This window comes from Acomys minous (genome assembly GCF_964271855.1).
Source record: "Acomys minous genome assembly, chromosome: 3".
NCBI lineage: Eukaryota > Metazoa > Chordata > Mammalia > Rodentia > Muridae > Acomys > Acomys minous.
In genome coordinates this window covers 118535487-118548074 of record NC_140485.1, presented here as the reverse complement: position 1 = coordinate 118548074, position 12588 = coordinate 118535487, and the positions used below count along the sequence as shown (strand labels likewise).

At 37.8% G+C, this 12588-nt stretch overlaps 1 long non-coding RNA gene across 3 annotated transcripts in view; it reads right to left on the bottom strand.

Annotated features, from left to right (window-relative positions):
* The window catches only part of LOC311595154, a 71987-nt gene that overhangs the window by 12310 nt on the left and 47089 nt on the right, over positions 1 to 12588 (bottom strand). For 2 of the 3 annotated variants that reach the window (XR_014778331.1, XR_014778332.1), the window contains 3 exons: positions 5242 to 5366; positions 2664 to 2724; positions 689 to 810 (listed from right to left, as the gene is read on the bottom strand). This is a non-coding gene — a long non-coding RNA (uncharacterized lncRNA). Of the gene's footprint in view, positions 1 to 688; positions 811 to 2663; positions 2725 to 2817; positions 2954 to 5241; positions 5367 to 12588 lie in introns of all 3 variants that reach the window. The other variant, XR_014778330.1, reaches the window with a different exon arrangement.

The following is a 12588-nucleotide window of genomic DNA, read 5'->3' as shown; positions in this document are numbered from 1 at the left end:
CACATTACGGCCGGGTTGACACATCGTGTGCTCTGCTTTGTAGAACACGGCTTTGTTTCACTCCCTGCTGGAAAGCACATTGTAAATATACTTACTCAATTCCTCCAAGATTAGAATTCTTGCAGCCAGTAATTGTAATCCCATATATTTTTGTTTATTGATTCTGAGAAAAAGGGTGATGCTATTTTTAATGGGTTCATAAGAAGCATGTTTTTTGTGTCTGTACAATATTTTTCTTTTAGGAAAGAACTGCAAAAACATTTACAATTCTACGACCTTATTTCTATAGAATGCTGCATTCTGAGAAGAAAAAAAGACTTTGTGGTAGTTTGACGGAATTGGTCCCCATCGTCTGGAATGTTTGATGGAAGTGACAGGGAAAGAATGAGGAGCTGTGGCCTTGTAGGAGGAGGTGCGTCACTGGGGGCGGGGTTTGAGGTTGCAAAAAACCCTGCTCCATTCCCTTCCCCCCTCCTTCTCCCTCCCTCGCTCCCTCCCTCTCTCCCTCTCTCTCCCTCCATCCTTGTCTCTGTCTGTCTCTCTGTGTCTCTGTCTCTCTCTCTGTCTCAGTCTATCTCTGTCTCTCTGTCTCTGTCTCTCTGTCTCTCTCCCCTCCCACAGCTCTTTCTCCCCATCTTGCTCTCGCTCTTCCCTCCTCCCCCCCCCCCCCCGCCCCTCGCCCCCTTACCTTTCTCTGTCTCTGTCTTTTGATTGTGGATCAAGACAGGCGGTATTAGCTGTTGCCCCAGCACCACCACGTCTGGCTGCCTGCTAGCATGCCCTCCACCATGAGGATCACGGACTCACTTTCTGAAATGTTAAAACCCAGATAAACTCATTCTTCTGTAAGTTGCCTTAGTCACGGGTGTATAGAAAAGTAACCAAGACAGATGCGGGAAGAGATTTTCATAGTTTGCTAGTTTATATTAATTTAAAGAGGAAATTGTCCTATATGGTTTTGAAGCATTGAAAACGCAGCTTAAGCAGACACAGGAAGGAGTTGGTCCTGGCTACCACATTGTGATGGGTTGATCTTGATGTCCACTTGGTGGGAGTAGAAACAGTTTGGGAAAAAAAAAATCTCTAGGCAGGTCCCTGAGGCATTTTCTCAATTAGGCTAACCGAGGGAGACGCAGTCTAAATATGGGTTATCGGCACCACAGTTCCATGGGCTGGAGTCCCAGGGCTAAATGGAAAGGAGAAAGGATCCTGTCGGTAGAGGCCATGTGACCAACTGCTTCCTGTGCCTGCCACACACCTCCCCTGCCACAGTGGATTATATATTTCCTGAAAGTGTAAGCCAAAACAAACTGTGAGCCGAACCTTCCTTCCTTCAGTTGCTTGGGTCAGGCACTTAAAAAAAAAATCACAGCAATAAATTTAACTGTTGCGTGTACTCAGGGTCAGGGCTCTGGTTGAATAAAGAAACGGCACAGATTGTTGTAGAACATATTTCTCTCATCTCTATGAATGAAGAAAGTTATAACTCAACTATTTCTCAATTCTTATTGAATAGTTATAGTATCCAGGATAATGTAAGAATTTTGTATTTTTATTATATCCAAAATCTAAGTTATGCTAATGGGATATTTAGTGGAGTTTCATAGTCTAAGTTATGATATGAAATAAAGTTTTATTATCTTAAATGTGAATATTAAAATTCAGACTATGCAGAATTTTTATTAATTAATTAATTAATTAATTAATCTTTTGACCGCAGCTCCTAAGCCTCCATGGTTGATGAAAGGTGTCAACTCCGCGTGTGGAGGGATAGTTAGTTGTTGTTAATAGTTGTTGTCCATTCTAGTCAGTGCTCTGGTTTGGCCAACAGCATGTTGCCATCTTAATTCTATTTAAAGTGTGTGTTTACACTTTCAAAGACCAAAAGGTTGTTTGTTTTGTTACAAATGAGTGGAACTGGTGTCTCTTAAGGCGTTTTTTCCCTCCCAGTTTCCTACACTTGTTGTTAAGTACACATTTCAAAGTTGATGTTATATCATAAAACATTTTCAAAAGTTTCCTAGAAAATTACCTTTCTGAGTTATTTTAAAGTAGATAGGGAGATGGCAGATAGATAGATGATTGATAGATAATATAGTTACACCTTTTTTCCCATCTCTTTTCTTCATCTAAACCCTTTCACATACTCTTGCCACTTTGCTATCTTTTAAAATTGTTTTAAATTTTAAAAATTGTGTTTTATATATATTATACATATCCATCTAATAGATCTTATAGATACTTTATATAGATATAATCATATTATATCTTTATAATATATACATATCTATATATAATAGCATTAAGGATTATGTATGCATATATGTATATAAAATATATATGTGTGTTTATGTTTTCCCTTGTATGGCTTGACCATTTGGTATGTATAATCAATTGCTGTGTTCTTCCCTGGAGTCTGCTGTGAGATTGTGTCTCCTAGAAATGTCAGAAGCTACATCCATGAAGTCTCCCCACGTGGATGCCCAAACATGACTGGAAAAGGGACAACAGAAATAGACATGCTAATGTGAATGGAAGGGATCTCAGGGAACCTCCACCCTAGGCAAAGAGCAACAGACAACTAAGAAAAAATGAGTTATTTCGAAGCCATGCCTCCAGATGACAATCAGCAGACACTAAATACTAAAATTTGTCTGACTTACGTAATACAGATTGTCCATTGTGTTCACTTTTGTTAAATAGTGTAGCTTCTGAAATTCTGAACTGCAATGAAAAGTAAAGACATTTCCTGACACCAAAGACACACAAAAAATGTTAAATCAGTACGACTCAAACAAATGGGTGACACAAACACACTGGGGCAGCAGGAGTCATCAAGTTGTGAATGTTACATACTAATGACTCCCTGAAAAGACCTCAGCTAGCCTAGAGATGTAGCTCAGTCACTGGAAAGCTTGGCTGATACACACAATACCCTGGTAACATCCAAGCACTGAAAGACAAAATCAGATGAAATGTGTTTACTGGCATTTTTAAGTCTCCTGGAATAAATTGTTTCAAGAAGTCAACCTTCTCTTGAGTTATGACTCGCAGAAGGTCCCTCATCAAACAATATCCTTCCTGCTTCATATTTTAAACCTATAAACTTAAAACATAGATGTTATCTTTCATAAAATCAGTTTCTTTTTACTTGGTCTTTTGCCGTGAGATCAGGTCTTTTCACATTGTACCCGATCCCATGTAGAGTCTCGGAGCAAATCGAAGTACCTGGCACTTAATGATCCATCATCATCTTTGTCAGCATCATTGGAAACTATGTTATGGGACATTTTACATACACTGTCATATTTAATCCTCCTGTGAAGCTTTGGAGACCACGTTTTGTAATGGACTGGACAACTGGAAAAAGTAACGAACGTTCTCTAATTAGCACTGCTAGCTTGCAGTAAAGTGTGAAATCCGAATCCAGCCGACCATCTCTGATATCCAACATGCTTTCATACTTTGGCTCAGGTACATATGTCCCTGGACAGCTCTTGTCACTTCCCTCCTCCATGCACACACAAGCCACCCCTCTGCTCTGTCCCAAGGCAAGCTGATTCACTTTCTCCTGAGCTTTGAGTCAGTTGTATTAGAAAGAAGGGATGTATACACGTAACACAGTCTATCTTTCTCAGTCTCTGAACACTGGTCAGTCAAGTGTCTGTGTGGACCAAAGTATTTCTAGAGACTCCCTCATGTAGAGCCTTGGCAGGAAACTGTTCCGGGAGATCTGTTCACCTCCAAGGCTCTTGTTCTGGAGTTAATGAAAACCTTCTAGACTTGATTGTTCCTGAAATGCAGTAGAGAAGAGTTGAGTGTCTCAAGAATGGTACACTTCGTTACCCAACGTGCCTAAAAACTATGCTTCTCTGACATGCACCAGGCACGATAGCATCCTTAGGAAATGAGCAATGTGTATTATTTAGTTCGGACATTTTAGTATACATGCTGCCAAAGCGAGCACTAGTTTGGACATTTTAATGGTTAGTTTTATGTGCCAACTTGGCCAGGCCATGGAGTCCTGGATCACAGCTCAGATCAGATGTCTCAGCAAAGTCTTACTTTCTGTAATGTGGGTGGGCCTTGGTTAGTCAGTTGAAGGGTGTGTGTGTGTGTGTGTGTGTGTGTGTGTGTGTGTACACAATGGGTGTGCATGTGTGCACATGTGCATAGTCAGAGAATAGCTGTCGGTGTTTTCCTTCCATGCTGTTTGAGACAGGATCTCTTTGTTATTTTTGTGCTGCATACAGTAAGCTAGCTGACCTGCAGACTTCCAGAGTTTCTACCCGTTTCTCATGCCCATGCAGAAGTGAGATTAAAATGCTCATGTTATTATATACTGCTTTATGTGAATTCTGGGGATTCAAACACAGGTCCTCACGTTTGTTCAAGTAGTGCTTTGATCTACTGAGCTCATCAGTTGAAGATCTCTATAAAGAAAAAGGCCAAAGTCCCTCAAGCAATGGAGATTTCCCCTTTCTTCTCTGACTCTTCGGCCTGCCATCTGTCAGGCATTTGGGACTTTGCTTATCCAGATAACTCAACATAACCCTCCGTCCCTAACACACCTACCCTACTCATCTGGGGTCCATGGTTAATAGAACCATAAGAAGTAGAGGGGCATTTGCTTTCAGACTGTGAATCACTGGTCCTTTGTTGTTTTGTTGTTGTTTCAAACATATGAGCTATAACTGCTTGCATCTTTTTAAAATGCATAAGAATAGAAAACAAATATTAAACAGAAGGATGGGAAATTTCTGATTTGGGGATATAGAATAATGAATTTCTTTAAAATGTGAAAACCAAAGTTTTAGTCATTACTGAATTTAAAAAATAGTTTTGACACATTAAAGGAGGGCTCATTTTAAAAAGTAAGTAAACTGGTTTGTAGAGGATGCATTTTTCCTTTGATAATTTCTACATTCCTGCCACTGAAGTGTGGTAGGAAAAGGCACACATAGTTTGAGAATTCGAAATAACTTAATACCATACTAAAGACTAAGAGGAGCCAGAAAGTGGTGTTGCACTTTAATCCCAGCACTCGGGAGTCACAGGCAGGTGGATCACTGTGAGTTTCAGGCCAGCCTGGTCTACAAAGCGAGTTTGGGACAGCCAAGGCTACATAGAGAAACCCTGTCTTGAAAAAACAAAACAAAACAAAGAAGAGTAAGAGGAAAGCTCCTAACTAACTCTCTACATTATCGACAAATTTAAGACAAATGTAGAATGAAATCTCACGTCTCCCGGTGCTTGGTCATTTTCGGTCAATTCATCAGCTGGGATCTTGTGACTGTGTCAGGATCTCTGGGATCCAGTTGGCCTCTTTTTTAGTTCTTTCAAGTATTGTCCTTTTATGTTTCATGCTGCAGACAAAGATAAAGGCTCTTTCATGGGCCTGAGTCTTCAATTATGTCTACCATATAACTCTGTGGTATACAAGCCAAATCAATCTGGCAGCACATTATACTAGGGCAGTACCACAAAAGAATTTAATGCCAGCTAGTATTTGAGGAAGACCAGTGAGGAGGAAGTCAGACAGTTGTCAAATGGGGATGGACATAAGCAAACCTATGCAATGTATAATTTCTCCTAAGCATGTATGTAGATTTAATTCACAAGTAAATATGAAGTCTGTTGTACCTTAAAAATAAACACAATTATCGAAAGAGTAATCTTGTATTACCCAAATTTTACCAACACTTAAAAAATGTCAATGATCTCATTTATACTTAGGTACTTTAATGTCTATCTGGAACTTTTAAAAAAATACTCATAAAAATCTCAGTATTTGGGGGAATAATGGAACCTTAGAACATCTAAGAAGAATTTATTTATCAGATGTATTTTGAGCAGCGTCCTTGAACAGTGTGGGATTCTAGGCTCCAGGAACATGGCAAGGACTGAAACAGCCCAAATGCCTCATAGTGGTGAAATTTCTCTTGCTTTCCTATCAGGATTGGCCAGGAAGTCTTCTGGGACGTTCACCTTTATAGAGATTAAATGTAAAGGCCTTGTGTTCACAGCTGCTCTTTTCTTCAGTAAGTACCATGCCAACCCTAGTTGAACATCAAGTAGGAAAGGCACAAACCTCTTTTCCCCCATCTACACAGACAGACTAATTGGTCTCTATCAAAATGGGTTGTATTTCAGGGCGGTCATATCTAAACAAACACTGGGGAATGGCAAGGAGGAAATGGCGGATCTGTAAACTTGGAGTATGGAGTCTGTGCACATGGCTTATTGTCCAGAAATACCGGAAGTTAAGAGATATGATCCAAGTCCATTTCCAGATGTTGGGCTAGGCCACGCCCTGCCTTAGTATAAGTGCGCTCATGGACATGGCTAGTCGGCTGCTGAATACAGAAGAGGAAAAGGGAAATCAGGATGTTTTACTTGATGGTCATTTGGCTGGATAATGGAGGATTGTCTTTAAGACACGTTCCCAGAAGATTCAGTACATAAATTAAAAAAAAACAACTTAAAATTTTGAATGAGGAGACACACAGTCTGCTTGGTGACTGGGAATCATGGACCAAAAATGGAAGAAGACATTATTTTTTTTCAAATATTTATTATGTGGCCTGTGTTGGGTGTTTACTCTTCACTGTTTGTATCTGTGATTGTTCTCTCCACCTCCTCATCTTACTGTTACTGTGTTTCAATAATACCCAGAAGCCCAGAGGTTAATGGAGAGGAGATGTGGTTCTAGTTAAGCCAGGGCCACCCATGCTTAAGAAAGATAAGGATCTGGCCCCAGTGTGAGGATGCTCAGAAAGAAGCCCATAAACATTTCCTTGTAACCTATGGTAACATTTAAAATCTCATTAAACTGGGAAAGTGAGCCTGGCGCTTTATCTAAATTTCTAACTCTACTTACGAAGGCAGAAAACAGTTAGTTCTTATTCATAACATAAAAGCTAAATCACTTTTCTTGCTTTAAGTGGAATAGTCTTGATTTCTTTAAATTTTTTTAAATTATGGAATGTTTCAAAAATGGACAAACATAGAAGAAGCACCTTGACAAATAGCCCTGAGGGTAGGCATAAGGTTATTGTGTACTTTAAATGCTGATTTCTTTAAATGTGGATGTCCCCTGATATGTCAATAAAGCAGCTTATAGCCAATCGGTGAGCAGGGGAGAGAATGGGGCTGGACTTCCTGCCACTAGAGGGAGGAGGAGTTAGAAGAAGACATAGGGGATTAAATTGGGAGATGCAGCCACAGGCAGAGGTTCAGCTGGAGCAAAGATGGAGTCAGGATAGCATAGAGAGTTAAGAACAAACTGCTCAAGATTGTGTTTTAAAGCCTTATGAATGAATATAAAAGAATCTCAATGTTTGTGTGATGGCAGGGCTAAGAAATAAGCTAAGAGAAACAAACACTCTTTTATAAAAATAACAGTAACACCTGATTCTATCACTTGGTACAAAAATTTAAACATCATAAACATAATAAAATATTTTTATATTTTCTTCTATGAATAGTTTTTTCTCTAGTTCCAATATGATATATTTTCTAGTTACTTTTCTAATCACTTTTCTAATTTCACATTGACTATTTACATGTGTGGCTTTACCCTTATGTGTGCATATGCCAAGCGATAAAAATGCAATAATTTCAAATGTTTTCAGCCAATAAAAACGGCTAGAGAGATGGCTCTGGAGATGGCCATCACACGAAACAGTGTGAACAAAACAGTGTTCAAAAGAAGTCTTATGCTAGCAAAATTGACATACGGAGCCATCTCCTCACGTGTTATTCTGCAGGTAGATTGTGTATCTCGGGAGCCGAGTTGTAGCTCAGTGGCGGAGCACTCGCCTAGCATGAATGAAACTTTGAGTTTACTCTCTAGGACTGGGGGGGAAAGACATTCACCTTGGGACAATAAATATTACGGCTCTTATTCCAGGTTTTGACTCCCTGTGCATTAGTGAAATGGCCATCAGCGTGGCTAAAGAAGAACCACTGAATGCTGCACTTTTGACAAGGACGTGAGCCTTTGTTTAACCACATAACATGTGTGGAGGCTGGAAAAATCTTTTAAAATAAACAAAATAACCTGAAAGTTGTAGAGAAAAAAAGTAACAAAGAGTGAGGAGACTGGGAAGTCTAAGGAAAGTCAGCTGGGAACAAATGCCCGAGTGGGCATGTAAGCAAGTGTCACGGTGAAGCACATTAGTACATGTAATTTATATGTATTAGGAATCACAGCAGTATGAAAAATCAGAAATGATTGTTTACTGTCCTAACACAAATCAGTTTCCTCTTAATTTTTGACTTATATCTAATTGTTTTGTTCCAAGAGTTTTTTATTACTTCTTGATAGACTAGATTTTAATCATGATTCCAAAGAAAGTAAGATGTATTTTCTCAGTTTTAGAACATAATTCATTGTTTGTTTGTTCACTTGTCCATTAGATTTGTCTTCATATCTTCACATTCCTAAAAGATTCATGTATGTTGAAGATTTTTTTAACCTGATATTTACAATGATGATGTGCAACTTTTACAAAAAGAACCTATCATCCTACTTTAGGAAATATTTATTCCATGTTACAGGAACAGAATAAAGCCAAAACATCTGTGAGTAAAGTGGTGCATTTGGAAGCAGTTAGCTACTTAAGGATGTTACACTTGAATGTGAACATATCTCTGACTTTGGGCCTCCTTGACAAAGCATCACTAATGAACAATGGCTCCACCCTATCAGTGGCCACAGGAAGAATCAAGTTTCACTGTTAAATTGCATTTGGGTTGTTTCTGAGCTACTCATTAAAAAACTTAATTTTGTGCCTTTAATATCAATTTCTTGGTAACATTAAGAACATATTTATGAACCAACTGAAGGCAAAATATGTAAGTGCATCAATTAAATCAGCATCAAAACAGTGGTTTACTTTCCCTCTTGATACCGCAAAGGAACAAAATCATTTTTAACTCATTAGCATAGAAATGTACCCTCAAATAAGAGCAAAAGTAATATATATTTTAAAAACTCTTACAACATTCGATAGTATTGACAGAAATTGTTATAGCTTAACTATATGGAAACTTGGACTCCAAGTGTGATCAGTATATATTTGTTTTTCATCTACTTCAGTACACACACAAAAAAGCTGCTTCCAGTGTCACAAATCACGTTTCAAATGTCAGCGGTACACATGTATGTTTATGTGTAAATATAATTTGTATATATATGTAATAAATTTCCTCAGGGAATTTGCTCCAAATGTGAAGTTAGAAAATGTTTGGATCCTTCACAACGATGCCTTTATTTGTTTGTGTCAGGCTAACAATGTCAACTTAACATAATGGATTTCACTGTGGAATCTTCATACATTATTTTTGTCAATTGAAAGCATTTATTCTGGTATTTTTTTTCCTTCTACTCTAGGTCACAGATGTGTATAGGCAAAGGATATTGGAAGTGAAAGAGTCCGTTAAGATCAACTGCTTGTTTTAAAGATCTCACAGCCAGACAACTGCAGAGAGTAGAAAATTCTGATTCTTTTAAAGCTTACTGATATATGATCCTTTGGTAAAATGGAGTATCCACCAGGGGAAGTAAATTATAGTCTGATAATTAATTTTTTCTATTTAGTCACAATTTGGATAAAGCATGGGTCACAGGTCTAAGTGTGTATTCACGCGGTAGTGGAAAGACGCTCCAGTGAGTGTTGGAGTCTGTTGTGGTCAATCGTGAATTCTCTGTTCACATCTGTACCCCCGGTTTTCACTGGGCTGTTTTCTTGAGGTCCGGCTGTTTTTGTTTGTTTGTTTGTTTGTTTGTTTGTTTGAGCTCTTTACATAGGCTAGATATTAGCCCTCTCTTGGCTATGTAGTTGGTAAACACATTTTCCCATTCTGGTGCTTTGTTTAAATGATGGTGCACTTTGCCTTACAGGAGCTTTTCAGCTTCGCTGAGGCTCACTAACTGTTGATCTTTGTGCCTGTGTTATTGGTGTTGGGTTCAGAGAGCTTTTTTCCTGTGCTAATGAGTTCAAGACTATTTCCCATTTTCTCTTCTATCAGATTTAGCGTATCTGGACTTACATTGAAGTATTTGGCCCATTTGAAGTTAAGCTTTGTGCAAGGTGGTAAGTGTGGATCTATTTGTATTGTTATATGTGCGGGCATCCTGTTTGACCGGCGTTATTTATTGAAGCTGCTGTCTTTTTTTTTTCCAATGTGTATTTCTGGATTCTTTATTTAAAAAAAAAAAAACAAACACAACCAACAACAACAACAGGCATCTATAGGTGTGTGGACGTATTTCCATGTCATTAATTTGATTCCTTTGATAACATGTCTGTTTTAATGCCAATACCATGCTGTACTTCTTACTACGGCTCTGTCGTATAATCTGAGATTAGGGCGGCGGGATATCTAGAAGATCTTTTGTTGCTCAACATTGTTTCAGCTGTCCTGGTGTTTTTTGTGTTTCCACATGAAAATGAAAATTGTCCTTTCAAGCCTTGGTAGGATGGCATTGTTACTACATTCACCCTACCAACCCAAGAGTATGGGAGATCGTTCCATCCTCTTCAATGTCTTACATTTTTTATCATATAATCTTTCACTCGCTTACATAGAATTACCTCAATATTTTTTTTTTTTTGGAGGCTATTGTGAAAGGCATGTTTCCTTGATTTCTTTCTCAGTTCCTTTATTATCTTTTATGTAGGAAAGCTACTGATTTTTGTGTGTTAATTTTGGATCCAACTACTTTTCTGAAATTGTTTACTAGCTGTACAAGTTTCCTTGTGCAAATTTTAGAGTATTTTTTGTGTACAATCATATCATCTGCAAAAAGATGCTTTGACTTCTTCCTTTTCTATTTGTATCCCCTCGATCCCTTACATGTGTCCTGTTGCTGGATCTAAGACTTAAGTTATTATATTGAAGAGGTGTAAAGAGAGTGGACAACTTTGTCTTGTCCTTAATTTTAGTGGAAATATTTTTGAGTTTCTCTCCATTTAGGTTGATGTTGGCTGTGGGATTGCTGTAAATTACCTTTATTTTGTTGAGTTATATTCATTTTTATCTCTGGTTTCTCCAGGACTTTTAGCATGAAGAAGTTTTGGATTTTGTCAAAGCATTTTTTGTATCTAATGAAATGATCATGCGGGGTTTTTTATTTCAGTACGTTTATATGGTGGATTACATCTATTGATTTAAGTATGTTAAACCATCCCTGCATTTCTGGGATGAAGCTTACTTTGTCATAGTGGATCTTTTGATGTGTTCTTTGATTCAGTTTGTAATTTTTAATGAGATTTTTTTTGCATCTATGTTCTTTGAGGAAATTGGTCTATAATTCTTTCACTTTGTAGGGTCTCTTTGTGGTTTGGGTGTCAGGGTAACTGTGGCCTTGTAAAAAGAACTGGGCAATATTCCTTCTGTCCCTATTTTGTGAAATAATTTGAGGAGTATTGGAGATAACTCTTCTTTGAAAGTCTAGTAGGATTCTCTGCTGAAAAGCATATGGCCCTGGACTTTTTTGGATGGGAAACTCAGTGTTGCTGTGGTTTAGGGGTTTGTTTAAGCTGCTTATCTGATCTTGACTTTACTTTGGTAGGTGATGTATTTTGAGAATCCTATCCATTTCTTTTAGATTTTTCAAATTAGTGTAGCACAAACTTTTAAAGTGTACCCTTATAATTGCTGGATTTCCCTAGTGTCTGTTGTTATGTCTACTATTTTCATTTGTGGTTTTGTTCATTTGCATAGTCTCTCTCTGCCTTTTAGTTAATTTAGATGAGGGTTTTAAATCTTACTGATTTTCTCAAAGAACCATCTTTTTGTTTCATTGTGGGTCGTTTGTTTGTTTGTTCCGTTATTTGTATCATTTTTTTCTTACTTCATTGGTTTCATCTCTGAGTTTGATTATTATTATTATTATTTTTTGCTGTAGACTCTTGTTAGGTGTAATTTCTTCTTTTTGTTGTAGTGCTGTCAAGTTACTAACTGAATCTCTCTCCATTTTTAAAACATAGGCACTTAGTGCTACGAACTTACCTGTTAGAACCGCCTTCATTGTGCCACGTAAGTTTTGGGTATGCTGTCTTTTCATTTTCATTCAATTTGAAAAAGCTTTTTGTTTCTTTTTCATTTCTGACTTGACTCATTTTTCATTCAGTAGCAAGTTGTTTAGTGTCCATAAGCTTTCTGTTTTTCTTGCTGTTGATGATACCCAGCTTTAATCCTTAGTGGTCAGATGCTATCCTGGGTGTTAGGTTTTTTGTTTGGTTGGTTTTGGGTTTTTTGTTTGTTTTTTTTGGTTGGTAGGCTGAGTTTTTGTGGGGTTTTGATTTTGTTTGTTTTTTTGTGTTTGTATCTGTTGAGACTTGCTTTGTGTTCAAGGATGTGGTCAATTTTGGGGAAAAAAACCCATGAGGTGCAGAGAAGAAGGTAGATTCATTTTTCTATGGGTGAAATGTTCTGTAAATATCTGTTAAGTCCATTTGATTTATAACATCACTTAGCTCCATTTCTGTTTAGTTTTTGACTGAATGACCTATTAATCTGTGCAAGTGAGGCAGTGATGTCACTCATTATTACTGTGTGAGTGTCAATACATGATTT